The sequence below is a fragment of the Fukomys damarensis genome, unplaced genomic scaffold (genome assembly GCF_012274545.1).
Source record: "Fukomys damarensis isolate Sample0158 unplaced genomic scaffold, DMR_v1.0_HiC HiC_scaffold_38, whole genome shotgun sequence".
NCBI classification, from domain to species: Eukaryota; Metazoa; Chordata; class Mammalia; order Rodentia; family Bathyergidae; genus Fukomys; species Fukomys damarensis.
In genome coordinates, this window is record NW_022900950.1 from 50924711 (window position 1) to 50931142 (window position 6432).

The following is a 6432-nucleotide window of genomic DNA, read 5'->3' on the forward strand; positions in this document are numbered from 1 at the left end:
GCTAGGTGCAGGGGACCCCGACCGAGAAGCCCGGGCGACTTCCGGGAGCACCGGGCCTTCCAGCACCGATTTGGCGGCGGCGAAGGGGAGGGGCGGCCAGAATCCCCTGACCCCGGAAGCACTTGCACCGCGTGTGGGCGGGGCCGAGACGGGGCCGACGTGGCTTTAAATGGGTTAGATATTTCCTGCTGGGTGTGAAAGAAGAGGGAGACACTCTCTGACGGATGTGGAAGTGCCCCTGCCGGAAGTCCTCCTCAACAGCAATAACTTTATTACGTGGGGTTCACATTATTGGCGACTGCACCTAGTCACCCTGCCCCCTTCCTGAACTCCCTGATCTACCGCCTCTGTTCACTGCTGGGTAGTCTGGGTGTAGGCTGTGCTTGCTTCTTAAATCAAAACTATGAGCACAAACTTTTCCAACATCCAGTAATTTCCCTGTTAGAAAACTAATTTATGGAGGAAGCCGGCCGTGGTGGTGCGCGCCTGTAATCCCAGCATTTGGGACTCTGAAGCAAGAGATTTGGCAGTTCAAGGGCAGCTAGTGAGTTCAAGACCAGCCAGAACTGCATAGCTAGACTATATAGCTTCTCAAGAACACACATACGCACATCCTAATTTATGGAAACAAATTCAGAGTATATATATCAAACATCATTAATAGTATCAAACAACTAGAAACAATTTAAAGACTGAGAAACTTACATATTGGAGGAGACTAGGGAAACATGACATTGCAATGTATTTTGGGTTACTGGACTAGATCTTGGGACCATAAGAGGACAATTGTGATGAACATACATAATAAAATCATAGACTACAGAAATTCAAATAAGGTCTTTAGGTAATAGTATTGTATCAATGTTAATTTTCTAGTTTGATTATATACATGGTTAGGTAAGATAATAATATTAGCCGGTGCGGGGGCATACCTAAACTCCCTGTACAACTTTTTCAACTTTTCTGGTCTAATATCTCAAACAGTCAAAAATCTAGCAGAAGATACTTATCTGAAAATGGTTGTAATATAATCTTTAAAATGAAATCATGTATAATCCCACGGACCAAAAGAAACATTCCCAAAACATTGATGAGGGTTGGGATTCCTGATAACTTTTACTTTTTCAATAAGTTTTACACTTAAGAATAAATTTTTTAATCATTCAATGCAGCTTAAGGGCACTATTTCCTCATCACATCTTAAAATCATCCTGTAGATACATACGGATAACGTGGCTCCATTTGCCTAAGTTCCTAAAACATACTTTCTCTAGACCAGACTGATCTCTAGATCTACAAATCTCAGGAATGAAATTAATCCTCTCAAATTTTGTGAAGATAATCTTTACCAAACATCATCCTTCAAGGGCCAAATGCAAGCATGTTCTCTTCCAGATGAACTTCTATTGCAGATTTTTCTAATTTCATGATTGCTCTACTTTCTAAATATTACTTTTAATTCCATGACACATTTTTACCAGTGGGTGTTTCATGAGACCAAAGGGAGGCGATGCAGGTCACAGAAAAGATCTGGGCCAAAGCAAGATGGAGATTTAATCAGTTGCTGATTTAATCAGTCAACTGAAGGGAGAGGAAGGTGGATGTGCAGCGCAATGACACCAGATCTGTTCTTGTAGGGAGCTGTACACGTACACAACACATCTTAATTCTTTTTTCATCCCTTCCACTCCCTCCATCTCTTGGTTCCTTTCCTTTTGCAAGGGATCTATTTCCTATTATCTATCTTTTTAGTATATGTGCTGCCGAAGAGAGCACACTATTATCTATCTTTTAATTTGCTCTTTATTTATATTTTGGGTTTCGCATCAAAGAAAAACTATGTAATATTTAAGTTTGTGTGTCTGATTTATTTCACTTAACATTATGGTCTCAAAGTGTATCCCTTTCCTCACAAATGACTCAAGTTTATCCCTCTTTATTGCAGAGTAGTATTTGTTTGTGTATAATACCATACTTTTTACCTACCTGTTGATGAACATGTAGTCTGCTTCCAAGATTAGCTATTATGAATTATGGTGCTATAAATTTGGGTGAGCTTGAAACACTGTAATATTATGTCATTACCTCTTTTGGGGAGATAGCTGGAAGGGGAACAGCTGGGTCAAATGGAATTTCTGGTTTTAGTCTTTTGAGGACTCTCCATACTGATTTCCATAATGGTTGTACTAGTTTGTACTCTGACCAACAATGCAGAAAGGTTCCTTTCCCCCCCCCACAGCCTCATCAGTATTTGTTATTTGATTTTGTAATAATAACCACTCTTTCTAGAGTAAGATGGAATCTGGTATTGTTTTAATTTCCATTTCTCTAATGGCCAGAGATATTGAACATTTTTTTTCATATATTATCATTCATTTGTACTTCTGAGAACCATCTATTCACTTCAGTTGCCCATTTTTTGAGTCTTTTATTTTGGGGGTCTGATTTGTTTTCTACTTCTTTATATATCCTAGATATTAGTCATCTATCCAAGGAATAGGAGGCAAAAAAAAAGTTTTCCCATTCCGTAGGTCGTCTCTTCACTCTTTTAGTTGTTCCCTTTGCTTTGCAAATGCTTTCCATTTTGATATGATCTCATTTGTTGATTCTTGATATTATTCAGAAAGACCTTGCCCAGGTCTTCAAAATTTTTGCCTATTTTATCTTCCAGCAGATTTTCATATTTAGATCTTTGTTCCATTTTTAATTTAATGCACAGTGAGAGATGAGTCTAGATTCAGTCTTCTACATGGGGATAGCCAGTTTTTCCAGAAACTTTTGTTAAAGGGGCTATCTTTCCTCAAGTGTATTTTTTTTTCTCCTAAGTTATTTATTTTTAGCTTTTACATAACCAATATGGAAATTAGTATGGTGATTCCATAAGCATATGTTTTTGGCCCCTTTGTCAAAGATCAGATAGCATAATGTGCCTGGGGACATTTCTGCATCCTCTATTTGGTTCCACTGATTCACATTTTTGTACCAGTATCATTCTGCTTTTGTCAGTGAAGCTTTATAACAGAATTTGAAGTCTGAGCTTGTGATGTCTCCCGCTTTGCTCATCTTGCCAGGATTACTTTTTCTACTCTGAGTCTCTTCTGGTTCCATATGAATTTTAAGATTTTTTTCTCCAGTTCTGTGAGTTTGGTTCTACATCTGCACAGGGGGCTCGCTGCTCCTCCACCTCCTCCAGCAGCTTGGGCCTTCATCGGAGCAGACCGCCCAGCTGTACAGGTCCCTCTGCAGCACACCCCCCACTGCCTGCCTGCAGTGCTCTCAGGCCTCCTGGTTGTGCCAGTACCTGCATCCACACTGCAGAGACACAGGCCATTTTACTGAGCTCCAGAAGATAGAACAGAAGTGAACAACAGCAATAGAGGCAAGGCTGGGCATCTAGCTCAATGGTTCCAGTGCCTGCTTTGCAAGTGCAAGGACCCGAGTTCAGTCCCCAGTACCCCGCAAAACAACATACAGAAAGCAATATCAATAGTTGGTAAGCTGGAGGAATCATCACCTTCTGTCAGAACATGGATGACCTTCAGGGGAAGGGCAGCTGGAAACTGCAGTAGAACCTTGCAGAGTTCAACCCTGCAGGAGCTCAGGAAGCCCAACGTGGGCCTTGCAAACAGAATTCAGCCTGAATCTCAGGGGTTTGCCATCAGCTAGCTGAGACTAATTGATTTAATTGTACACATTACTACCCAAATCATGTATTGTGACAGCAGTGATATACCACAAAAGAGGCTCTTCAATATTTTTCTTTTCCTCTTTTTAATTTTGTTTTAAAATTTTATTTTTCCACATTCTTCAAATTCTTCCTTTTTTTCTTCTTTTTCCCTCTCAGTCTCTTGTTCCCCCATGTTATTCTTCATCTCCCTTTTGTTCCTGTTCCTGCCCTAATTCAGATTTCTTCTTTTTCCTTTTTTTCTTTTTCCTTCATACCAGTGTTATTAGTTACAAAGGAAATTGAGTACAATTTATGCTTCCCTTTTACTGTTAAGTTGTTCTATTCTTGTCTTTGTTCTTGCACTCTGTCTTTCCCTCTTGACTTCAACAGTTTCCTAGAGTTTGCTTGATCATCCTGTGTCCTCTGGCTTCACTTGAAACCTTCTCCTACTCTTCTACCTATCCATTCCTCTAAGTCCCCATCCTGAAGGGTAAAGTTGTTATATGAAAGATTTTATTCACTATAAATACAACTTGGGCTAGTCCTTGATTTTGATTTAATTCACATGGTTAACAGTGATAGATTAATAACTACCACAAATGGTCAATTTCTAAGCTGTGCTTGATGCTATTGTGTTGCTGATTGTATCAATTGGGCTAAACGGTTGTGATAGATTTAATGAGTTGTCTTTCTGATATCATGAAAATGAGTGTGTCAATTGTACCTTCTAGTATTATAGATGTAGCACAGTATGGTATCATACCTCTGTGAATGTAAAATATCTTGTACCTGCTTTATGATATGTAGTAGTGACTATGCTTTATCAGAGCTGTTTTTAATGATGTTACTCTAGAATGTTTTCTTTCCTGATGATGATTAAGATGCTAATAAAAACAAATGGTGCCAGGTACCACAACATTAGCAGAACTTTACTGTTTTCTGGGTATTATTATTCTTTTCTTTATTTCTTTTTTTATGGAGTGTGCTGGATGTCTATAATTTGTGCAAATGACTGCAGAACCTGGAAAAGCTGTTGCTGCTATTGATGCATAACATACTGCTATTATTGCTTTTTATGTAAATATAAAAATATATAAATATATTTAAATATATATATGTGTATACACACACACACGTATATAATTTGAATTTTTGGAAACTTTAACTGTGTTCTCAGATTTGGAAAAAGTTATCCCAGTTTACTGTGTTGAGTTGGCATTGTACAGAAACTAACAACCATATTGGTCTAGAAATGTTAATTTTTTTTCCATCTGTACAGTGGTAAAACACTGTATTAAATATGTAAGTTCTTATCTATGTGGGTTTGATTACAGAAACTAATAAAGTATTCTCTAAATAATAATTTAAAAAAGGAAAATGAGAGTATCTCTGAGTCATTAGAGACTCAAAACCTAAAGAGCAGCTATATCAGGAAGATCAAAGTACTAACCCAGTAATTAAACTAAGGACAGTGCCAACAACAAAAATAAAAATGAGAAAACACTTAAGCAAGGCACAAAGACAGACTTCCAGTTCACCAATGGCAAATTCTAGGGAAAACAAGGTGGAAAAGTCTGACAATCAACCACCGGGACCCCCTGAATTCATAGCACAGGAAGCAACAAAACAGATGAACCAGGCTCTAGAAAAATTCAAAACCAAAATAATTTCCCAGATAACTACAGAGATGGTAAGCACAATGAAAGACATGATTAGAGACTCTATAATAGAAACTGACGAAAAAATCGATGAGCTCAGGACCATGAGAGAAGCCATAAAGGCCCAGCATAGGAAAGAAATCGAAACCATGAATGCCCAACACAGGAAAGAAATGGAATCCATGAAATAGATTCAAACAGATATCCAGGAGATTAAAAACTCTAAGGAAAGCATTTTCAGTAGAATGAATGAATGTGAAGATAGAATTATAGATACAGAAGACATGATTGCAGTCAGTGACCATGAAAGAAAGATCTCTTAAAAACAGTAAGGGATCGGGCCGGGGATTTAGCTCAGTGTTTCCAGCCACTGCTTCGCAAGTGCAAGGACTTGAGTTCAATCCCTGGTACTAAAAAAAGAAAAACAAAAAACTGTAAGGGATCATGAGAAATGGATCCAACAACTCGTAGATGATGCAAAGAATAACATAAGACTGACAGGAATCCATGAAGTAGTCGGACAAACTACAAAAGACTTAAAAAAACTATTCACAGAATTAATGACAGAAAACTTCCCAAACAGAGGGGAAGAATTTGACCCACAGATAAGTGAGGCATATAGGACTCCAATTAGCCATGACCAAAAAAATCTACACCTAGACATTTAATAGTCAAGATCCCAGAAACCCAACAGAAGAACAAAACACTGCAAGCAGTCAGAGGAAAGAAACAAATCACATCATTTGGAGACTGGATAAAGAAGATGTGATTTTTCTATAAAATGAAATACTACTCAGCCACAAAGAATGGCAAAATAGAGTCATTCATAGGAAAATGGATACATATTGAGGCTATACTCCTAAGTGAAATAAATAAGTCACACATGTATAAATACCGAATAATTTCTCTGGTGTGAAAAAATATAATGGTACATAAGATCCTAATAATATAATTGACAATGTGAAATAGGAAGGAAAGGGCTAAAGGTATAGGGGAAATGGGAAGGGTAAGGAAAGGTAATAAGGGAAAAGAAAAAATGAGAAAATGAAAAAATGGAAATAAAATATTTGTAAATAGGGAAGGGAGGAGGGGGGTGAAGGGAGGGCA